This window comes from Euprymna scolopes, chromosome 17 (assembly GCF_053919585.1).
Source record: "Euprymna scolopes isolate OS-2025 chromosome 17, ASM5391958v1, whole genome shotgun sequence".
Taxonomy (NCBI): Eukaryota; Metazoa; Mollusca; class Cephalopoda; order Sepiida; family Sepiolidae; genus Euprymna; species Euprymna scolopes.
Window position 1 is genome coordinate 3,172,341 of NC_136498.1, and position 26,165 is coordinate 3,198,505.

Genomic DNA, 26,165 nt, shown 5'->3' on the forward strand with positions numbered 1-26,165 from the left:
TCTAATCATGCAAATTTTAGACTGGGTGGCGGCAAACTTGACTAAAAGAAAAATATACAATGAATATTTGGAGGTGTTTCGTCAGCAATAGGAGGACGGTATAATCAAAGAGATTTTTGTCTCCCTTCAGGAGTTCGACAAATGTGTGGATACCACATAGACGAATTTTCAAGTCTGACCCTATGGCAACGACCAGGATCAGATCAGTGTTCAACTGTAGTTTGAAGACAGGAGACAGAAAAAAAGAGAAAATTGCTTATGTGGTGGCGCTGGCCTCGAGGGAGGAATTCTAATCTGAGTGGTTGAGAAGACGAGTCTCTTATAGACTTGGAGGAGTAGTAGGAGGCACAATTGTTCTGTTATAAAAGAATTGCGTGTCTGACTAGTGGCCAGTGGTGTTAATGACGTACTGGCGAACGGTTGGCACAACTTTGTTACTCGCTGCCCGCCGTACTACAATACTTGTTATTCGACCCAGTAGGGGGGGGGTCGCATAGGGCATCCTTTGCAATCCCTTGGAGCTTACGCTATCACTGGGTAATCTACTTTACCCTCTAAATAGTCTTCCCCACCCCCACAAGAAGAAAAATCCTGTGTGTTTATATCCCAAATCTAAAACATTAAATGATGGCAATGATAAAAGCTGATTAATCATTCAGGTCAAGCAATTCGTTTCAAACATTTTGAAATTAAAGTGGAAGAATTTTTCCATAAAATTCAATGGATAATTTGAGTTAATCTAACATATAGTTATTTTGTTGATTTTAAAAAGTCAGATTCAAATAGCAACCCGTCTGAAACATCGATATTTGATTCTAACTAGCTCATTTTTTGTTTATCTTTTCATAAATATATTTTATTTCGCATTAGTCTTTCTTTTTTAAATGAAAATACTTAATCGACTAAGAAAACTGTTAGAGTGGATACTGTCATGTTGCAATCAAAAGGACATCAATCTCAAAGATTTGCCTCTGAAACTACATATGAAAAGGGAAAATAAAAGCTTGTCGGCAGTTACATGGCGTGCAGGCTGTTGTTAGTTATCAATTTGTATTCTGTTCTCTTTTTTGTGCGTATTACAACATTTCAAATACCTTCTCCCTTCGCCAAGGAAATGAAATTATCATTCTGGGTGATCATACAGAGTTCTCTTCCTGATAATGATTTTTTTTGTTTACTATTGCTTTTTACACACACACACACACACACACACACACATACACATATATATATCTCATTAGTTAACCCAAAACCAGTTGTATTCAATTCAAACAAATGTATGTTCCTTACAAAACAGTTGGAAAGCTGTTTACATGGAATTAAAAGGGATTCGAAGAAAAAATGTAAATAAAGGGAAACTGGAGAAAATTAGAGTTTAACATTTGCAGAAGCATAAATTAAAAAACCAAAACACTTATTGTAGAATTTATAAGCACTACTAAAAAAACTGAATTCAAAAGCACACATGAGGAAGCCGTCTCATGTCGCCATATTTGATTTGAAAAGTTTAAACCATAATTCCAAGATTTCTATTTGGGTCCTACTTAAAAACAAAAAGCTAAATTAAAACAAAGATATTACTAAAATATTTTATAAAAATTTGAAAACCTAGAATAAAAAAAAAATAAAAAATAAAAATAAATAAAATAGATAGATAGATAGATATGAAGAGTTCAAATGCAAAATTTGATAAATCCAATATGTTTGAATTGTGACCTTAAATGGCAAAAAATTAAACCTATGCTTCTACTAAAAGCGTATTTAAATTAAAAGATAAAACAAAATTATTCCAGTATCATTATGTAAGATATGTGTTGAAATGCAACATTTTTTGGAGTGGTGTTTATCATGTTTTACATGACAACACTATATAGACATAAGGTTATAATAGTTTAAAGCATTGCTGTCTAATAAGCATATGTGTATAATAAAGTTGTTTACAATGCAGTAGAAAGCAGTGAAAAAGAGGAACAAAAGTAATTAAATGGATATAATATATGCAATATTTTTTCAAATTTTTTTTTTTTTTTTCCAGTAAATTTTTCACTTAGTTTGTTGATGGTTAAAGCATTTTTTCATATTTCACAAAAATTTTCTTTGTAAAAAAAAATGTTATTCTCGTTTGTAGTATTTTAAAATAATGTGGATTAGAATTCCAAAAAGTAAAAAGATTTGTCTCCCTTTTTTAAGATAAATTCATTTGTAATCCATTTTTCTCTTGAAGTTCCTAACATTTTTGTTTCTAGTTTAATTTGAAACTTTAGAAAACGAAATAGTGTTATATAATTTTTATTAAATGATTAAAATCATTTTTTTTTTTTTTTTGAGACTTTAGACAACGTATTCATAAAATAATAACTTACTGGGTTTTTTCTTAAAAATGAGATTATTCAATTTTTTGACAAAATGTAAATAAACTCTCAGCGACAAACTCTTATTAGTATCCATTCACTTTAATGTAAAATGATCCCATTTCTGGGCCATTTTACCTAGTTTACAAAAAAAAGATACTGTAGAAAAGAGGGATTTTTTTCTTCATACTGAAAGCTTGGTAAAAAAAATATACCCTACCATTAGTCTTATGTCTAAATGGTAAACCCCTTCCTAAAACCTCTTTCCTGAATGATACAACTATCTCTAAGTGGCAACTCTATCCAAAACAAAACCTCTTAAGACTGTCTTAATGATATAAAAATATTTGTAAATTATGTTTTTAAGAAGGATTATGAAATTTTTTTTATGGAAATCGATTCAGATAAGGCATTAAGTTATTTCATTTAAGAAACTAACAAGAACAAAGAAAATTATCACAAAACCTGAAGATGCCTATTAACCTTTGTTTTGAAAAGGCCAAGGCTATAGGTAGGAAGAAAACAGTCAGCCCTCCCTCCCCTTTACCCACACACCTCCAAACACTCGGGCAATGCTGGGTACCCCCGCTAGTTTAAAATATTTTTATCATTCTTCCAAAAAATCTGATTTTTGGACTAAGTGTAAAACAGCTACAACTGCCTGACTGATGGAGTTTTGCCCAGCTGAGTAATTTAGTGTCGCCCACAATAAGAAATAATGTTGCATCATTTTTTTTTTTCACCAATTTTCTCTGTGATGCTGCAATATACCTGTAGAGATTCAACCAGTGGAGTCGAGTTCCAATTTTGCAGAAAACTTGCAACAATTCAAAGCTGAAACCAAGGTTCGATCGAATATCATTCGTGATCTCCTTTTCACAGATGTTGCTACTCTTATTACAACATCTCTAGAAGAACCTCAGGGACTATGAATCATTTCATGAAGGTTTTAGGACTCATAATCAGCATAAAGAAAACTGAAATTGTGTATCAACCTACACGAAAGCAGGTCAAAGGTAAACTATATTATTATTAGTGGTGATCACTGTGTAAAAAAAACAACTCATGTTCATCAATTTCCAGCTGTTGTCATAACAGTGAAAAGAGAAACTTAAAGTCAAATCGTTCACATATTTTGAACTTGATGATGCATGATAAAATTGTCAACCAGATATATATAAATCTCACCTGTCTGTTTAACTGTATGTATATACGTATGTCTGCCTAAAACTTTCGACAGAAGCAACGGATTTTTATGAGATCCGTATCATTTTGAAGTTTGACCCTTCGGATGACAAACATTGAAAAATTGGCCAAAAACATTCATTCCTTCACTCTCAACAGGGTACTTTCCTACAGGGAGACGTCGCTTTTTTTGCCGATATTTTCGAAAGTCATTTTTTTCAAATCTCTAGCCTTAATTTAAACCTTAAATTAAACTTATGTCAATGCCAGGCACAGAATTACAATATCAGGGACTCCTGTGACGCTTTGTGTCTTGCTTTAATTCTTAACTAGAACAACGAATCACACATTTATTTTTTTCTCTCAGAATTGAGCAAATGGTACTGCTAGCATGCTATATATATCCAATTCTATCCAATAGATACTTTACCTCCAAGACGACTTTTGCATGATAAACATTATCCCAAATTTTTATATTCCTAAACTCGACCCCCAAATCTGTATATCCTAATGTGTATTTATACTGTATTCTGCAAGTTATAATCATGTCTTCTGAAATTTAACCAATCACTCTTCTTCTCAAGCTGCTATAGGATCACAAACATTGCATGTACCTTTGGAGAGGGTTTAGTCTTCGGTCCTTAACTTTAGCAGTCTGAGCTCTTAAAAATCGATACACACTAAATATCTAAAAATTTCTATTGCTAAGGCATGCACTAGCGTATATTCTTATCCTATTGCTTAGCTATAAAATAGATACTTATTAGCCATAGTTTTGTACTTAGATTTAAAGTGATCTATATCAAATAGCAACTCTATCTCTCCTTTAGATGTGGTGAAGGCAATACAAAAAGTAATAAAGAAAAAATCTGAGCTGTTTTTTTTTTGTTTTTTTTTAATTACATTTTCACCCCAAACAAGGCACATTGCCACTTTGGTGTAGGGGGCTACTATCAGGGGAAACATCTACTGGGGTACTATGTAGGGATTAGGGCAGCGAGATGTTGGTTCACGTTGCACTTGAACTTATGCATGTCAGTACAGTTGGGGAAGCAGTGACCTGGAATGGAATTCCAAAGTCTAACAGTTCTGGGGAAGAAACTACTGGAGTAGAAAGATCTTTTACATCTAGGGATCTCTACAGTGTGGGGGTGGGATTTTGCAGCTTGTCGGGTCTGTCGAGGGTGTTCACGTCGTGGGGGCACAAGTGCTTGCAGTTCTTCAGAGCATTCACCATTATAATACTTGTAGAACAGGCAGAGGGATGCAACGTTTCGACGATGGGACAGAGGCTGAAGCTTAGATGCCAGTTTAGGGCCTATCAGATTTGCGACTCTCTTTTGAACCCTGTCAACGAGCGAGAGACTAGTAGCCGATGCACCAGCCCAAATATGACAGCAATACTCCATACATGGGCGAATAGTGGCCTTATAGAGGTACAGGATACTTTCGGGTGTTATAAGTTTTCTAGCACGGTAGAGAGAGCCCACCTTCCTCGCAGCGGCCCTGGCAATGCCCTCGATGTAATTGTTCCAACTCATGTTTCCTGTGAACGTTAGGCCAAGGAGCTTGAGAGACGTACTCTCAGATAAAGAGTCGTTGGCCATTGCTATAGGTGGTAGAGAAGGTTTCTTGTAATTATTGAATGAAACCAGTTTTGTCTTGGCGGCATTGAACGTGACCATCCATTTTTGTCCCCATTCCACTACAGATTGGAGGTCATCCTCTAGTGTTTCTGCCATTACTTTAGATATATGTTCATTTGTTTTCCTGTCGTGCCTGCTATAGAGTGTGGTGTCATCAGCATATATACCCATCTCAGAGGCAATTTTGTTGGGGAGGTCATTTATGAATATCAGGAACAGCAGAGGTCCAAGGATAGATCCCTGGGGCACTCCCGCATTTATATCATATTGTTTAGATGTATGACCGTCGAGGACAACCTGGATTTTTCTCTTATCTAAGAAGGATTTAATTATGTTAAGTATTCTACCAGTGATACCGTATGATCTAATCTTCCTGAGGAGACCCTCATGCCATACCCTGTCAAAAGCCTTAGATATATCTAGAGCAACCACTCTGCCCTCTCCCGCTTTGTCCAGTGAATGGTATATGCGTTCAGAGATTACAGTGAGGATGTCTGCCGTGGAACGGGCTTGTCTAAATCCATATTGTTGGTCGGTCAGAAGTTTAGCATCTGTAAGGTGCTGGACTAGAGCATGGTTAATTATGGTCTCAAATATTTTGGCAAAAAGTGGGAGGAGGCTAATAGGGCGATAATTTAATGGGTCAGTTCTTTCGCCAGAATTCTTGAATACTGGTACCACAGAAACAGTTTTCCAACAGCCCGGAAAGCAAGATTCATTAAGGCATTTGTTGTAGAGTTTGGAGAGAACTGGAGCTACTTCGGCTGAGCACTTTTTTAATAGCACAGCTGGGATGAGGTCGGGTCCACATGCTTTTGAAGTGTCAAGGTTTTTTATGATAGCATGCACCTGAGCAGGGGTGATTATCAGATCGTCTAGCGTGGCGTCTGTCCGCATAGGAAATTGAGGTAGGGGGTGGGTGGAAGGGTCCAGTGTGGAGTTTGAGGCAAACCGACTGGCAAGCATGTTAACCTTCTCGGTTGCTGAGCAAAGAACCTCGTGATTGTTGGTTAGTGGGGGAATTGTTGATTGCCCATTATTTACTACACTGTTGTAGATTTTCCAGAAGTCACGAGTTCCTAGTTTTTGTGCTTCGATGCGTTTTTTAGTGGTTTCCGTAAATTCCCTCTTAGCTGTCGCTATTTCTTTCTTAACGTTACTTCTAGCTTCTATGTACTTCTGTCTGTTTGAACTGGACTTATGTCGGTTAAACCTGCGGAATGCATGCTGCCTTTGAGCAATGGCAGTTGCGCAAGTCAAAGTAAACCATTGGGGAGAGTGGGGCTTGCTATAGAATTTCCGCATGGGAACACGCGCTTCGATTGCAGTTTTGAACCATTCAGTGGTCTCGGTTGCACACTGTTCAGCAGGAAGAGAAAAAATATTTCCCCATGGGGCGTCTCTGATAGGATCTCTGATGGCTTCCCAGTCAGCCTTTTTATAATATCTCGTTGTTTTGAGCACTGGCTCTTCAGTTTTGAGTCTAGAGTTTAGGGCGATTTCAACCATTATCACCGCATGATCAGCGTTCCCAAGTGGGCTGTCGGCTTTCGTTACACAATCATCAGGAACTGTGGTCAAAAACAGATCTAATAGTGATGCGTGTTGTTCTTCCTGATCAGGGAAACGGGTTGGAAAAGTAACAATTTGCGATAGGGAGTGAGATACAGAGAAGCTATGAGTTGCGCTGCCTGCTGAATCTGTGTAAGTAGAGAATCCAAGCCAGTTTTTGTGATGGACATTAAAGTCGCCAAATACATGTACTTGGGCGCTAGTGTCGAAGGAGAGTGCTGTGTCTATGCTGTCAGATACTTTGTTTATTATGGTGCAGTCTTGGGTCGAGGGAGAGCGTTAAAGAAAGTAAAAGTAGCTAATGTTGTGTTGCATGATTAGTCTAAAGCACATAAAGGCTTGATCATCCGTTTCTAGGTTTGTTTCTCTAGTCAAGGGAAGGGTATTACGAATGTAAACTCCAAGTCCGTGCATATGTCTGTCAGAGTCCTTAGTCAGAGCTGATAGGCAAAATACAATTTCGAATTGTAAACAAAAGGTGAAGTTATCTTTCTTCATTAGAAGTCAGAAGAACTTCTTTTTTCTTTCTTTTACATGGAGTTCACCACTTATCAAGGCCCAATGGCCACTCGGGGATAAGGGTTATTGTGTACAGTACTCAATGGGATAGTGTAGCAATAGTATTGGAGAATTGATAAGGTGTCATTACTTGGGGGGGGCGGTTCATCAGGAATTTGTTTGTGTTGGACTTGAAGACATCCAGGTTGAAGTCGGGAGGGAAACAGGCGAGCGGAACAGAGTTCCACAGGCGTGCAGTTCTAAGAAAGAAGCTTTGTTCGTGGAAGCTTTAAGAAATACTTAATATCTACCATTTCTATATGTTTGTATCTACAGTAAATATGCCCATATTTCTATTTATACTAAATCATACATACTGAATACGCCATAGCTTATTCTTTACTTCCAGATATACCTATTCTGAATTGTGCTCCAAATCATACGTTGCTACTCTATATTAAATAGATACATTTTATTAGCCCTCCTATCGTCTTCAATATCCAGAGTTCGGCATCAAATCCTAATATCAATTTAATCATACTTTAACAATTTATCCTTTTCCTAAATTTGAGTCTACAATCCTGTAGATGAGGAGTAGCTGATGGTCTACTTGTGTTGCATGCTTGGTATCCTGCATATCTACTTTGTCCAACACTTCTCACCTTGAAACTCTTAAAATAAAATGACAGTTCAATCAATAATTACAATCAAACCAAGTGTAAACTCAAACAAAACCAATTTGCCTCCTCCCTTGAGGCTTGCATACACGAATATTTGTGGACTTAGAACTAATTTAGATGATGTTGAAGCATTTCTCCAAGCAAACACCTCAGATATCTTAGAACTAAGTGACACTAACCTACACTTCTCCATCCCTTCTAACCACTTTAACATGCCTGGTTATCTCCCACTTTGCCGTAATGGTTTCAGACATATGCATCGACTTGCAGTCTATATTTGAAACATTCTCCCCTTGACTAGAGAAACAACGCTAGAATTAGATGACCAGGCCTTTATGTGCTTTAGACTTAACATGCAACATGACATTAGCTACTTGTATTTTCTCTATTCTCCCTCAACCCAAGACTGTACGCTAATCGACCAATGCTCTGACAGCATAGATACAACACTCTCCCTTGATACTAGCGCACAAGTACATGTATTTGGTGACTTCAATGTCCACCACAGTAACTGGCTTGGATTCTCTACTTACACACACTGCTGGAAGCATAACACATAGCTTCTCTATATCTCATTCCCTATCACGTTTTCCAGACCAGCAAGATCAACATGCCTTACTTCTAGATCTGTTTCTGACCATAGTTTATAATGATTATGTAACAAATGCCAATAGCCCACTTGGGAATGCTGATCATGCTGTGCTAATGGTAGAAATCGCCCTAAATTCTCAACACAAAACTGAAGAGCTATTACTCAAGACAATTTGTTTGAGAGCATTGGTAAATAGGAAATCAAATAGAACACGTATGTAAAACAAAAACTAAAACAATTTAAAAACGTTTATCGATATATTTTGGCAAAGAAACTTGCCCTTGTCAAGATATATTTTTTTTAATTCTCACGATGGAACTTTTAGGCAGGACATGTTCATTCAGTTGTTGTTCAATGTTTTTTTTTTTATAGAGTCCATCGTGTGTGCTAAAGGAATAATTGGTTTCCTGTTGGAAAGCGTTGGTAAATAGGAAATAAAATAGAACACGTATAGAAAGAACACTATGAAAGTCTTCTGTTCTGCACACATCTCTATATACTGTCGTGTTTTAATCTTCCTTTGAGCCAATCAGATTTAAACCCGGTTTTACGATTCGCATTACACATCCATCGCACAATTCTAACAATTTTTCTCCATACAATGCATGTACTTAATCCTCGCCAGATTTTGCTTCATACACCATCATACTGCACAATGGCCGACAGTCGTAACCGTCTTTACTCACCAACATTCTCAAAGAATTGTCAGACAGTTATAAAGCATATGATAAAAAAGTTATAAAGCATATGATAAAAAAGTTATAAAGCATATGATAAAAAAGTTATAAAGCATATGATAAAAAAGTTATAAAGCATATGATAAAAAAGTTATAAAGCATATGATAAAGTTATAAAGCATCTGATAAAAAAGTTATAAAGCATCTGATAAAAAAGTTATAAAGCATATGATAAAAAAGTTATAAAGCATATGACAAAAAAGTTATAAAGCATATGATAAAAAAGTTATAAAGCATATGATAAAAAAGTTATAAAGCATATGATAAAAAAGTTATAAAGCATATGATAAAAAAAAACAGTTATAAAGCATATGATAAAACGCTAACACGTTAAATGTGCTCTTACTTATTATATGCTAAGTCACCAATAAAAAATGACATAAAAGTATATTCACAGAAACTACAAAGGCATTATTTTGTGTTTTTTCTTTTGCACCCCATCCTCTCAGACGCCATTAGCTAATAATGGAGCTTTAGCAGAAGAAACTACAATATGCTAATAGGTAAATGAATAAATGAGTCTACAAATAAGATTATCGTCAATTGAGAGTCAGTGGAGCTAAATCTTGTCACATGAGAAAACTGATTCAGTTTAGTTATTAAGCGAATGATTTGTTTTTATGGCATATTATCGACCCATCAAGTTATTTCATATCAAACCCAGTAATTTTGCAAAACGTTTTTATGCTTCAAGTTCTTTATATCTTCAAATATTTATTCACAGTGTTTGGTTTGGGTGTTCTGAAGAGGAAAATTGTTTCTGTTTTTGGTTTTGTAAACATGACCGAGTTTTCAAAGGGAAATGAAAAAAAAACATCAATGTTTGGTACATTTTAGGTCAGAAAATCTGTACATATTCAGGCAGCTTGATCTGATAACATTAGTGAATGGCAAAAGGAGAAAAGAAAAAAAGTTATGCAACTGAAATCAAAACAAAACTCGCTTTTAAATTATAAGCAGCCATGTTGATTAGTTCATTTTGTACATCTCGCAGTTTACATACTTCAGTCGTCCTTAAAAATACAGTTTCTAAGACAAATTTTACACACACATAACATAAATCTATTTATTTATACAACAATTACTGGCTATATATATATATATATATATATAAGCAGAGATATTTTAGCTGTAATCTCTACTTCCTCTCTCAAAATTTATCAAACTTAGTTTCAGTCAATATGTGGAAAATTGGATTTCTGAAACAAGTATGATGTTTGTTCGGATAAAGAAATTTATATTACAACACAGCTCTTCCTATTATTGAGCACTATTGTAGAAGCACTTTTCTATTGATCACTTACAAAAATTTCTCTTCTAGAGGGAGGGATTAGAAAATAGGTTTTAGTAGTGCTCTGGAGGTCAAAGTGCTCAATATCCTAGATAGAACCATAATTCAAAGTGCTTAATATCCTGGTTAGAGCAGGTAGTATTCCAAAAGAGTATTTTTCACAAAATCTTTTTGAAAGGAGGAATTATCACATATGATTGTACGTACATTATTCGTACTACATTATCACCTTTCACACAAATTTTATTTTTGGATGTATATTAACACTAGGGCTCTGACAACAGCATATTCTTTTCATTGTTTTGACTCTTGAGCATATATCCGTTAATATCTTGTATGTTTTTATATCGACAGATGTGGTTCTCGGTTGTCTAACTGTGTCAGATATATACCTAAGAGTCAAAAGAATGAAAAGAATATTTTATTGTCACAGCACTAGTGATCACCTTTCACATATTTAATAGATATACAGCATGATCAAGCCGATACACTGGTTCACATTAGACCACCAAAGTTAAGCAGCATTGAGCCTGGTCAGTACTAAATGGGTGACCATTTGGGAATACTAGGTGCTGTATGTGCTCTACATTTATTGTGGTTTTGTTTTGCTTGCCATTGAGATCAGGCAGTGCTAACTCAGGAGAGGTGAGGTTTGGGATTATGCAATCCTTTTTGTTTGTTTTTTTTACATAGTAGTCACCACTTATCAAGGTCCGGAGGCCACTCGAGGATAAGGGTTGATTAGTGTACAATAGTCAATGGGACAATATCATAGTAATCGTTAGTAGTAGAATTGTGGTAAGAGTTTCACAGGCATGCATTTCTAAGAAGCAAGCTTTGTTCATGGAATCTATATTAAGGTTTAGGCACAGATAAAGAGTTGAAGAAATTATTGATAGTGGTTGCAGCTAGAGGAGTGTTTTTCTGTGAAAGTCAGGACTGAGAGGACCATAGATTGGTGCTCAGACGAGCACTTGCCATGAAAATAACAATAAAGCAGAGACAGGCTCGCAACGTCTTTTCTGCAAGAAAGAGGTTACAGGGAAAAGAAAAGGGCATCCCTTACTAAGCTACGAAGTCTATTTTGAACTGTCAATGCAGGATAAGTGTACTTTCTTCCCAGATGTGGCAACAATACTCCATCCTAGGATGTACTTGTCTCTTATACAGGTAAAGAATTGCATCAGCAATGAGATATCTACTGGAGTGGTAGAACGATGCCACCATTTTTCCAATGACCTTGGCAACGGATTTGATGTATGTGTTGTTAGAATTATTTGTACTCAAACTTTGTAAGGTAATTTGCATAAAGCCACTTATGCAAATTACCCACTATTACTTGGAGTTGCTTGTAACAATAAAAAAGAAAAAAAAAGATTAACAGCAAGCACTTCTCAGAAATTACTCTCTTTTTCTGCAACAAACAGAAACTCCTCCAGAACAACTGTTTTGGAAACTTTAACCTTTACTTGTAAATATACGTTATTTTAAATACAAGAATTTTATTGTGTTATTCTTTCTCAAAATTAACCAAGTTGTTCGGATAACAAGGAACCAAGAAAAGAGAGGTGCGTTAGAAATAAAAAAAATTTCTAACATATTTCCAAAACAGTTAACATCGTGGTATTCGCGTCCATAACATTTAATATGGATAACCAACGAGGAATGAACCTTCTCCAAGTGATGTTACCTCAAGTTACCTCAAGGATGGATACTCCACAAGAGAGAAATTATTATTCTGGATCCAAACTAACGGTATACTATGACATATTCAAAAAACTTTTATGGAACATACTTACTCGAGTTTTATAAAACGTGAATTTGGGACACTCAAAACGTACAAAAAACTACCCGCGTGGATACTAAAATTAATTATTTCTTTGCACTTGTAAAAAAAGTGTTTTGACGAAACTCTACCCGCGTGGATATTAAAATTATTTTATTGCATTTGTATTCAAATTTCGGTACTTATTCATACCTACTAAAATAAATGGCTATTAAGGAAGACGTCACCATGGAGGGAACTCTTAAAAACCTTCTGGGAGAAGAAAAACCCGAGGATATGAATATTGAAATGATACGAGAAAAATTACTCTCTTTTAAACGAAACCGGGCTACACATAAAAGAAAAGTAACAATGTACTTTAATAGCCTGGAGACCATGTATGACAATTCTACCCTGAATACTTCCCTGTGTAAAAAAAAAACAGTTAAAAGCCATTGATGATGAAGTGTCCAAAATCAATTATTGGAATGAGGTAATTAATACCTTTTCACAAAGGGTTGATTATAGTATTAAAGACGAAGAAGCCTTGAATAATGAATTAGATAGTCAAGCCGAGTATAATGTTTTTTATCTTAGTGAGTACAGACAAATACGAGGACTATTTAACCAGTAAAGATGACAAGACTCCTTCAACGTTGTCTATTGAAGAAACTTTAAGTGAGGGAAAACCTCCTCCTTTGAATTGCAGCACTTTTTCGGGAAATGAAAAGGACAAGTTTGCCTTTCACAATTTTTTAATTCAATTTAACAATGTGATTGATTCTAGAAGGAAATTGTCAGACTCAGCTGTCTTATTTGGTCGGTTACTTGAAGGATTATGCCTTAAAACAAATAAGACATTTGTCAATAACCGATACGAATTATAAAATTGCTTTAGATTTATTGAAAGAAGAGTTTTTAGATAAAGCATATATTATTGACGAAACATTAAAAAACATATTAAAAGCTAAACCTGGTGAGGAATATAGTCCAGAATATTTGAATGTTAAATATTATATATCAGAAATAAGGGCCTACTTATATAAGCTAAAACAATATGAAATTGATTTTTTGGAAGAGGGTTCTTCTGGAAATATTCTAATTAGTCACATTATTATGACTAAACTTCCCAAAGTAGTTGTTAAAGAATTAATTAATTAAGTTAATAATAATTATCCCAACTTAAAGCAAATATTCGATAACTATAGGGATATTTTAAAAACTAACTCGGACTTTAACTGTAAAAAATATTGCTAAGGATAAAAAAAAATTTCAGTAGCTATAACTTTAAACGTAGTTTTAAAATAAACCCAAAAGATAAAGTACCTACGGTACAAAATTTCAAAACACAAGCTATAAAAAAATCCGTGTGTAAGCTATGTTCCTCGGAAGGACACTACTTCGGAAAGTGTGAAATTTATCCTAATTATGAGGCTAAACTAGCAAGAATCTTAGAACTGTCCTTGTGCACCAGATGTGCTGGTTCAGGTCACAATGAATCAGAATGCTATGGAAAAAAGGGGTTCTTAAAGTTTCCGTGTCTCACATGTAAAAAAAAAGAACATGTAACTTCTTTGTGTCCTACTCAAAAGGCTGTTCAAACAAACTTGTGTTACACCTTGAAAAATACGGACACTTGTAATATGTTACCTACTATGACCCTAAATTTAAAATGTGGTCATAAGCAAAGACAAGTTAGGTGCTTAATAGATTGTGGCAGCCAAAGATCTTTTATAACAAAAGAAGCTGCTCTAGCATTATCCCCAAATTATAATGAGTTGTTCTCATCAGAGCATGAGATACATAGTTATTTAGGACGGCAAGTTAAGAAATTTAAACAAATGTCTACTGATGTAAAATTAAAGAATAGAATGCTTTTTGTTCCGCTATTAGTAGACGAAAGCATGAATATAAATTACACGATGCACGGAATGAAAGATGTAATTAATAAATTAAAATTACAGGGTGTAAATCTGCTTGATGAGTCATTTTACTTAAATAAAGAACACGACACTATTGAAATAGATATGCTCATGGGGATAGACATAATTCAATATCTTTCCTTTTCCATAAAAAAGATAGGGGTTGGTTATAACTTTATCATAGATGATAGGGTAGCTCCTATTGGAAACATTTTCAATTTTATCAGTTCAGCCGAGAGAAATGACTTGCTTAACACTCAATTAAAACCAATAAAAAAAAATGATAAAACAGTAATTAACCTAATAATGGATCCCCTTAAATCGTATTTCAATCCCTTAGAGAATATTTTATCCGACAGTGAAGTAGACAACGGCTTAGCAAATCTCTTTAGTCTTAAATCTATGGGAATAAGGTCCAATGATCAAGAATCTATTTCCTTTGACAACAAGCAAATAAGTAAATTTAGGGAAGGAATAAAACAGATCGATGGGCATTATTATATAGAATTGCTCTGGTATCCTGATAGGATCGAAAAAGTTCCAGCAAACCATTTCATAGCTCTCAAGGTGTTAGACCGAACAATGAACTTTTTAAATAAAAGAGGATTAACTAAAAAATACGATGCAATCTTCAGCAAACTACTAGAAGATGGAATCATCGAACAAATAGAAGTTAATCCTTCAAATTACGATAAATATTTAAGAAATAGAAAATTATGGTTGGAAGGACCAAGTTGGCTTACAAACGAATTTAAAAATTGGCCTAAATACCCTTTAATGAGTATTTCACCTGACCATAAGGGAACAGTAAATGTTAATTGTAATCAAATAATTAAAACAAAAACAGCCATTTTGGACATTGAAAAATATTCTGATTACAATAAATTATTGAGAATAACAAGTTTATTGTTCAAACCGTTTTGTAAGAAAAAAAATGGTGTTAATCCATTGAAGAAAGCAAAAATGTACTGGATAAGGTTAATACAGAATGAGCATTTCTTCAAGGAGATTGACTTTTTGAAATCACAGGACAAAAGTAATAAAAATGTCTCCACTTTGGTTTCAAATTTAAATTTATTCATAGACTCTGATGGAATTTTGAGATCTCAAGGGAGGATAAGCAAATGCCTATATTTCAACTATGAAGTATATAACCCTGTGTTATTGCCTAAAAGAAATAAATTTACGTCCTTATTCATTAACTATTGCCATGCTAAGGTACAACACATGGGAATAGGTATCACATTAAATTATTTGCGAGAGCAAGGTGTGTGGATTCCCCAAGGTTTGACTGTTGTAAAGGCAGAAATAATTGTTCAACCTGCAAAAAGTATAATGCTTTGGCTTATAAATATCCTAAAGTTGTGGATATGCCTAGGCATCATGTCAATTTAGTGAAACCTTTCAATCATGTGGGAATCGACTACACAGGTCATTTGTGGGTAAAGAATGAAGTGGGTGGAAGTACAGTAAAAATGTTTGTTTTAATATTTACTTGCCTTAACATAAGGGCAGTCCATTTTGAACTGTTACCCGATATGTTCACCCGAAATTTTATGCTGGCCTTTCAGAGATTTTGCAACATGTATTCTGTACCTCAATTTTTATACAGTGATAACGCTAAAACCTTTAAAAAGGCAGGTTGTATTCTTGAAAGTTCTCTACAGTCAAAGATGTTTCAGGAAGAACTAGAGAAATTAGATATCCGACATATCAAAATCCCTTTATATTCTGCGTGGGTTGGTTCGGCTTGGGAGAGATTGATAAGAGTTCTTAAGGGTTGTCTATTCAAGGTCATAGGAAGATCTAGACTTAGCTATTTTGAACTTTTAACAACATTGTCAAATATTAAGTATTTTAGTGGTGAATGCTCTGATGAACTGCAATCACTTGTGCCCCCACGACGCGAGCACCCTCGACAAACCCGACAGGCTACTAGATCCCACCCCCACACTGTAGAGGTCCCTAGATGTAAAAGATCTTTTTACTCCAATAGTTTCTTCCCCAGAACCGCAAGACTCTGGAATTCCATTCCAGGTCCCTGCTTCCCCAACAGTACTGACGTGCAGAAGTTCAAGTGTAACGTGAACCGACACCTTGCTGCCCAAATCCCTACATAGTACCCCAGTAGTTGTTGCCCCTGATAGTAGCCCCCTACACCAAAGTGGCAATTTGCCTTGTTTGGGGTGAAAATGTAATAAAAAAAAAAAAAAAAAAAAAAAAAAAAAAAAATTAAGTTGGCTATAAATTCTAGACCTTTAACTTATAGATTAAGCTCTCCTAATCTTGAAATTATAACCCCTAATTCCTTTTTGAGAATATATGGGATTTCCTCTTTAGTTCTAAAATCTGAAGAGGAAGAGGTTTGGCAGGAAGAACCTGACTCAAACTCATTAAATAAAACTTTAAATTTTCAAGAAGAAATAATATTAAAATTTAAATTATTATGGTATGAAAGCTATTTGCTAAGTTTAAGAGAACATGGCAGGAATATTTACCAAAATAAATGGGAAAATAGAATAAAAGTAGGGGATGTCGTATTGATCAAATCCACAACTAAATCGAGACCCTTCTGGATGCTGGGCAAGGTTTTAGAAAATGTAATAGGGTTTGACAATAAAATACGAGCTGTTAAACTGAAGCAAGGTAATGGGGCAATAGAGTATCACTCCGTTTCTAACCTATACCCTATGGAAATATCATGTTCGGATAACAAGGAACCAAGAAAAGAGAGGTGCATTAGAAATAAAAAAAATTTCTAACAGTGTTCTATTTCAGGTGTAAAAGTCAGACCCAGAAGCTTGTCAAAAAACCTTTGCTTCACAATTACAAGAGACAGAACGGAGGCCATAATCAGTTATTTACAGACCAAATTTATTCAACACAATGAATTAAAAAATGAAAACATCAGAAGTAAATTAAATTTAATCACAAAAAAAAATAAAAATGGAAATATGGTGGGGGTCAAAAAAGGAGAAAAAAAGAAAAACAGGGAAAAATCAGATAAAAACCACATTAAGTCTGAACAGATTTTCTTGCAAAGAGAAAATCTCAAAGACTTGATGTAAATTGTTTCTAGAATTTTCACATGAAAAAGCAAGTGCAACCTGCTCAGAATGGATAAAAAGCCGACACTAAAGTTGGAGGCACAAACACATCCCTACCATGCCCCAGTTCTCTCCAAACTCTTCAAAAAATTCCTTACTGAATCTTGGTTTCCCGACTGCTGGAAAATTGCTTCTGTTGTACCAGTTTTCAAGAATTCCGACAAAAAAAAACTTCACCACTCAATTATCGTCCCATTAAAATCCTCCCACTCTTCACTTAAATGTTTGCATCCTGAATCAATAAAGCACTAGTCCACCACCTCATAGATACTAAACTTCTTTCTGACTGAAAGTATTGATTTAAACAAGCTCGTTCGACTGCAGGTACCCTAACTAATCTCTGAACATATATACTACACCCTACATGAGGCAGGGAGGGTGCTAGGGCAGTAGCCCTTGATATATCTAAAGCCTTTAACAGGGTATGAGACGATGGTCTTCAAAATTATACGGTATTACTGGACGAATACTTAATGTAACAGCAGATCCTTCTTAGACAAGAGTGAAAACCAGACTTTTATTGTCCAAACAACACTATATAAATGCAGGTGTACTGCAAAAGGTTAATAGTTGACCAATTGGGGTTACCAGACTATAATAAATATTTAAAGCCAAATCTTTCAGAAAAAACGCCAAAAAAAGTTGATAAAAAAAGGCCAAGTTGATAACTGTAGCCAAATTTTCAAACATTTTTTCAATTTAGCTTTTTTTGCGTGTGTGTGTGAACATTTGGCTATAATTATCAATATTGCCTTTGTTCTGAAAGATTTGATTTCAAATATTTATTATAGTCTAGCAACCCTGATTAGGGTCAACTATTGGACAGATTTACCAACATATACTTATGTTGTGTATGGATATTTTTAGAATCAATCATCAGGAATTTGAAGAAATCTGGAGACTGAAAAGAAATGTCTGAATCATTTAAATAAATGGATCTTCAAAACATCAGGATGAAAAATAATTAAAACCGTAAAACCTACACTGGTGTCATAACCATGGCAACACTGTCAAGTGGTTAATAATGTCTGCAATTGAAAAATCATCGAACCCGTTAAGTGTCAAGTTCAATATTGGAAATATCTTGCAAGACAAACATTCACTGTAGAAGAAGAATGAAGTTTCTGTCGATTAGAAATTATTTTCTTTTTGCTTAAATTATTTAATCTCTTTAGAAATCTAATTTTAATAAACAAATCCAATTTCAAATTTTCATAAAGAATAAAAATATATATTAAAGAAGAAAAAATATACTAAAAAAAAAATAAATAAATAAATAAAATAAAGATTTATGAATCTAGTAATCGAGTGATTTGGTTTTGCTGCATCAATACTTTTTAGGTAATTTGATTTTAGTAAACAATTTCAAGTTATTTATTCATGATGTTTAGTTTGGTTGTTTTGTGAAGGAAAATAGTTTTTGTAGAAAATGATTGAGTTTTACAAAGCAAAATAAAAAAAAAACAAAAAAAACAATAACATCAATGTTTCGTACATTTTAGGTGAGGAAGCCAGTATCTTCAAACAGCCTGATCTGATAGCACCAGTGTCATCAAGTGAAATGAACATATTACAGGAATCTGATATATACAATTGGTTGGATTCTTAAAGTCAGACTTCTAAAACATTGCATCTGAAAAATCGATATTTGATTTTGTCTAACCAGTGAATTACCAACATTTTCAATCTGTTCTATACATTCTTTAAATAAATAAAAAAATTCCAATCGATTTCATATATTATTCGAGCTGAGATTTTTTTTATCAGTAATAGTTTCAGAGATTCACCATTTTTAATTGGATAATCATCAGATCATTACCCAATGACATTGCTCCATTTATTAAAATTGAATATTGCAACTGACATGCAAAATTATTTTGCTGAGCAAGTACAAAACTTTTTCTTACATTTTTAATTTCTTTGTGCTATCGAGATATATCCAGGAAGATATAAAAACAGAAAGAAATAAAGACATTTTATGCTTTTCCTGTTATTTCTTCATCACTGGATAATACTACAAATGCACTTTGTATTAATCTATATATGTAGAAAAGTGACTGTTTCTGTGTGTCTGTGTGTGTATCTGTGTGTGTGTCTGTATCTGTATGTGTGTATGTGCATGTGTATGTATCTGTGTGTCTCTGTATCTGTCTGTGTGTATGTGTGTCTGTGTGTCTGTCTGTGTGTCTGTGTGTGTCTGTGCATTTCCCTACGCAACAACTCAATTTTAAGTCTACAGACTCGAAATTTGATATACAAGAAGCAAGTCACAGAACATCAACCATAACAACGATAATACGTACAAATTTAGCTCTGAGGTTATTTCTGTCAAAAGCTGTCCAATAATTGTAGTATTTCTGACTTTAGTGGAATCCTTCTTACCATTGTTGAACAATTCAGGTTATCAATTGAAACAGGATTTTAATCTTATCCAAATGACAAAAACTTGTGTATGTCTATTGTCCTAGACCCATGATTCAAATATTGATTTTAAAATATTGGCATAGAAAACATATTTAGAATTGGATTCTACATCTACTTTTCACTGATGATCAACAGTAAACACTTTGCTGCTGAGGGTGAAGAAGCACGAACATGTGTAAATTAAAACATGGCAACTTTGAAACTGACAAGAAAGTAACGAGTAAAAATGTCACGATGCTTTCATCATTCCTAGTGTAAGACGACAATAGAAAGTAAAAGTACAATTATTTCTAATGTGAAGCAGAATGATTTGCACAAATCAGAATTTTTTTAAGAGATTCGTTCATTTTTTTCATATGAAAATTTGTGGCGCTATAAAATTCCTATCTTAACAACTTACCATTGAGGACTTATTACAAAAAATTGTCCAGTTACTAAATTCATTTGAAGAACCCACCAATGAAGCAAGTTACAGAACAAACATATCGATGATAATACCAACAATTTTAGCTTTGAGGTTATTTCTTTCAAAAGCTGTTCAATCTAATTCTGATATTTCTGACTTTAGTGGAATATTAAAACTGTTGAACAATTCAATGAATCAATGGAAACAAGATTTTCATCTTATCAAAATGATAACTTGTGTGTCTAATTTTGTAGATCCAAGATTCACATTTCAAAAGAAAGACATGGAAAACAGTATTAAGAATTGGATTCTACATCTTTCTACTAATGATAACGAAGCAGAATCAGCAGGATACATTTCTTCAAACTCTGTTGAGGGTCAAGAAGATCAAAGTGAAAGTAAAACTGTATCTCTTTCAAGCCTGTTTGATGAATTAACTTCAAATAAGCCTACAGTAACGAATGAAAATTTAGAGCAGGTGAAAGATGAGTAAAACCTGGAGACTGCGACTACAACAGAAATTCAAGAACACAAAAGAACTTGATCATTATATAGCTTTACCATTACTCACAAGAGATGATGATCCATTTCAGTGGTTGAAGAAGGAATCCTTACCACTGCTGAGTAAACTGGCCTCAAAATATATCAGTGCATCACCTTCATCTGTGGCGATTGGGAGGATCTTTCGTACAGGTGGGAATTTGTATGAACCTACAGACAACAGACTATGTCTTGAGGATGGAGAAACTCTAATGTTTCTACATTACAACTTCAAAGTATTTAATGTTAAATACTGAAGAGACTATAAGAGCAGAGGAGACAGGCAGCAAGACCAGAAGAGGAAGTAGAGCAGCAGCAGGTGCAGAACTTCAGCTTATAAGTTATTAACTTAAAGAATTACAATTTGTACTTTGTAGTTGGTTTGTAATTTCTTTTCTAATTGTTTAATTATATTCATTTAAGAATTAGAAATTGTATTTTGTAATTTTAGTTAATAAAAAGGCAAGAAGCCATCAGCATGAGTAGACAGTTAATTAAATGTTAAGTGAAATTAACAGTTACTATGCTAATGTGTCAAAGCTATCTGATAAGTCACTTGGCAGTGATGAAATGTTTTAAATTTAATAGGAAAGAGAAAAGTAATTAATTGGTCGATTTATTACTTTTTAATTAATCGACAAATTAACCAATTAGATCAGTTACCGATTATCTGCCGATTAATGGTACACACTACACACTAATATATACCACTTACCAAAATTGTTTCTCCAACTTTACAATTTATCATCCCAAACAATGTTGAATAGAACGAATGATGCTGGTCAATTCTTAATTTCTCCTGTCACATTATTAAGATATGTTGATGAAGTGAATAGTTAGAAGATATTTACTATCCCTTACCAAAAATAATACTAAGATCTTAAAATTATTGATCTTGGACAATACTGTAATTTCTCATCTTCACACCTATTTCACAAAAATATGAATGTAAATGATGTTGATTGGTCAATGCACCTATTCCATCTAAGATATTGAGCACTTTTAAATTAATATATACCAATTTCCATATGGAATACTGTGATGTCACTATTATAAATCCCGGGCAACACTGAATAGATTTTCTTCTATAAAATAGTATAAAAAAGCAACTGATGTTATTTTTCCCAGGAAATGCTTACCAGATATGATACTGCATTAATATTATGGCTCTCAGATAACACCATGTCTACTTTTTATAACATGACAGCAAAAGACAAGTTATTTCTCCCAGGAAAGGCTGGGTTTAAACACACCTGTTCTACTTAAGATACTGAGCACTTTGATTACTACATTCCACTTCCCAGATGTAACTATACTCCATACATGGGTGAATAGTGTTAGCTGTAAAGATATAGGATATTGACGGCGATGAAAAGTTTTCTAGCAGAGTAGAGGGATCCTACTTTACTTGCAGTGGCCTTAGCATTATCTTCTATGTATTTGTTCCAGTTCATATTACCTGCGAATTCCAATCCACAGAGTTTGAATGATAGATTTTCAGGTAATTGATGGTCGGAAAATTTTTTTTGTATTTATTAAAAGAATTTTCTAAGGACTCAGCCATTGCCTTGACTATGTGCACATTCGCTTTGGCCACATGTCAAGAATAGAGCATGGTTTCGTCAGTAAAAATATACCAATCTCTGACACAATTACATTAGGAAGATCATTTATGAAAATCAGAAAAAATAAAGCAGCATACTTAAAGAAACTTCAGTATCACTCATTCCAGTTCTTCAGGGATGGACTTTGTTGATGCTGAGAATCAAGGCATGTCACATTAATTCACAGACATCTCCCAGAATTAAGATTTCCACAGTTTATAAACTTAGTTAATTTCATAGGATTGTTACTTTTTGGATTTGAACTGAGTTTTATTTATTGGTTGGAAAAATATTTTGAGTTCACATGTTGCTGTGAAAACTTAATAGAACGAATCTCAAAGCGTGGAAAGAAAAGGAGCAGCAATTAAAGCCATTTGCTTTTTAGCATTCGTTCAAAGCGCATTTAGAAATGCGAGGATTAAAGAATAAGTGAAAAGGAAAGAAAAAGAAATTTGAACGAAGAAAAGAATTTAGATTATGATGCTCATTAATTTTCTTTTAACTAAAAACATGTGATTAAATATTTGATCGTTAATAACATATGGATGAATTTACTTTGTCCGAAACATTTCAAAGATATCAAATTAGAAATGAGAATAGTATTTAATTACAAATGTTATGTTTGATTTTTAAAAATATATATCTTGTAAAGATTATTTGTTTAGAGAATTTTTCTTTTTCGTAAGATTACTCAAAAGCGTTAAATATATCCTTTTACATAATTGGAAACATCTGAATTGATGAAGAATTTTAATTAAAAGTTAACTTCTGCTTTGTTGTGAACGAAGATTAAAACACAGGAAATAAATTTCAAATAGATTTCAAATGTTTTTAGATGACTTTCTTTTTTGAAACAGACGACTTTCAATTAAATGACAACATAATAACAACTGTATTTGCACACTATTACTGCACTAGCAGGCCGTCCAGCATTGCCCGGTCGTAAAATATGCTTAAATATGATATTTAGAATGATGTCGACTTCATATTTATTATTATATTAGACTCAATATATATAATAATGATTTTTAAAGTTTAAAAAGAAAAAAAAAAAAAAAAACTTGTGTGCCACCACCGAGAATCAAAACCAAAACGTTTAGCTTACAATTTACTTTTTCCTTTGATGTTAATGCCTGAGCTATGAAGACATGTTTGCTGTAGGGCTAAAAATTAAAACATCGACCAATAGCTACTATGTTACGCATGCATATTCATAATGCTGCTGTTCAACCGTCACCTGGCAAATTCCATTTTTTTTTAATTTTCACTTTTGCACCAATTTTCCCTAAAACCCAAATATATAGTTTTGCATGGGCTTGAATACCCTATGTATTAAGTTTCATGCCTGTAAACCATAAACTGACAGAGAAGTTTGGGAGGCAAATTTTTTAAAACAAATATATATACATATACAAACATAAATATATATAAAAAAAAAGGTTTGTGTTTACTATAACCTTTTTACACAAATATAAAGCGTGAATATAATTACATGTAATAGTTAACTAAAGATGATCATCCCATAAGAAAACTAAAAAACTATTAGGGAATTAATTAACATGAATGTTTAATATGCAAATTAGCTAGATCTTTTACAAATGAACACAGTTCTATTACCCATATATAAGAAAGTTGTATTTATTTTGGAAATAAATAGAAAAAAGGGTTTTTAATATGAATACTAATACACAAAAAAAAAAAATTAAAGGAATATAGATATAGTATACACATAAAAGCTTATATATTTGCAGAATATTATGGTTTGTTCTTAAAATGACAATGATTTTATATAAAAACAAATTAGTAAAAAAATGTAAACATACTTTATTAGTTTGTTTCAACACCAAGTTTTGATTTAGAGATTAAAGGAAATCTATATATAAATAAAAGTGAAACTGTGTGTGTGTGTGTGTGAGTGTGAGTGTGAGTGTGTGTGTGTGTGTGTGCATTTTCCTACTAAATTACTGTCAATTTTCAGTCTACAGACTCGGGATTTGACATAAGGGGTATTGAGATTTGGGAAAATCTTTTTAATCAGTTTTCGGCCAGAAATTTGGCTGGCAAGGAGTCAAAGTTAAATGATTTAACCTTTGAAAACTACCAAACTCCTCTGCAAATTTTGGGACTAAGCACTTGAAATTTTAGATGTAGGTTCCTTGGACATGGCTCAAACTTTTTAATTTGATTTGAGCCGAAAAGAAATGTTACAGGGTCAAAATTAGGGTAAAAGTTTTAAAAAATTTGATCTCTCAGCCAATTTTTGGTCTAAACATTTGAAGTTTTACATAAAGTGTATTTAGACATTATGCTAGCTTAATCGTTTTTTGGCTAAAAATTTAGCTACCAAGAGGTGAAAGTTCAAAAGATTTGACCTTTGTGATTGGTTGGTTGTTTTTGTTTTACGGCATATCAACCTTTTTCAGGTTATTTAATGCCAAATCTAGTTATTTTGAGGAACGATTTTTAATGGAGTACATATTTTTTTTAAAGTCAGATTCTATTTAACCCATAGTTGGGACCCTAACAGGTACTACCACTCCGGGTCAGAGTGGACCTGGGAGCAATGGCAATTAAAGGGTGGCTCCACACTCCCCAAAGCCTGCAAGGTGGGGCCTCACCATCGGATATAGTTTTAGGTCATATCCAGGACCGACCTTTGTGGTAGCTAGAAAATTATTGAGCAAATTTTGGGTCTAAACATTTGAAATTTTACATTAAGTTTTTTTAAAATTCAATTTATAACATTATATAATCAATTCTTAATGCTGCAATATTTTAAGTTATAAATTTATTATATTTTTTACTAGAATATCTTGTCCTTTTCTTTTCCAGTTTTGACAACTGGTCCTTTACTTTTCCATGTTTAAGCTTAACCATATTACTTTTTATGCTCTTATTTTTAGTCACGTGCAAGCGACTCTATAAGTCACTCTGTCCGTCGGTCGGTCTGTCCGTAACACTTTTGTGCTTGGCCTTTTTAGTTAAGATCAAAGGTCTGTTCTTAATAGATGCTGTTCTTAGCTTTTTGAATACGTGTTCCCCGCCTAGGTGTGAGTGGTTCGGTTCTAGGGTTTCTGTCGGATCCCGCCCCTTTCCAATTCTACTTCTTTCAGTCTCTTGGCCAACCAGCCGAATAAATCTTGTTTCCCTTATTAGAAAGCCTCCAAGATCCCCAACCTCCAAAAACAACAATTTTTTCTTTTGCCCCCTCCTCTCGAAATTCAACCCAGCTTGGAGGAAATCAAACCAAACACTAACACCCCTGCCTCGTCCTCACCATCAACTTTTTCTTTCTGCCCCTATTTAGGACACAACCCCTACCCCCTCCATTTAGAGGCTGCCCGCGAAACACTGGTTCCTTTACAAACCAGAGTGAAATGGGTGGTCTAGCATTTCAGATAAGGTTGGGAGGGCCTTACTAACCGGGTGTTTTTTGTTTTTTTTTTCCCCAAGTCCCTCGACACAAATGAAATTTTATTAATATTGTTATCTTTTTTGTTTTTTTTGATATAAATAAAAAATGTTTTAAAATTGGGTTTAAGTAGGAACACACACATAAATACAAATTTAACGGGGTAACCATGATAAAAGATGCTGGCCGAGAGAAAAATCATTTAAAATTTACAACAGAGATGAGATGGATCAACCAAACTCACCCCCCCTTCTTTTTTGAGTTGGCCTTGTGCCTAAGTTTTTGTTCATTTTCCCAACTGTATTCCCCCCCCCCCGTGAATAAAAAATTTAATATCTCAAAGTGTAGTATCTGTTCCGGCAGATACTGCAAGCAAAGACTATATGTGGGGACAACCCCACATATAAGACCTTGGTCAATGTAGAGGAAACCC

At 34.0% G+C, this 26,165-nt stretch overlaps 1 protein-coding gene and 1 pseudogene across 2 annotated transcripts in view; one reads left to right on the forward strand and one right to left on the reverse strand.

Moving 5' to 3' along the window:
* The window catches only part of LOC145296652 (GTP-binding protein Di-Ras2-like), a 563,663-nt gene that overhangs the window by 516,201 nt on the left and 21,297 nt on the right, over positions 1 to 26,165 (reverse strand). The gene's annotated exons all lie outside the window — the stretch shown is intronic.
* LOC145297089 (5S ribosomal RNA) lies at positions 11,017 to 11,133 on the forward strand (annotated as a pseudogene).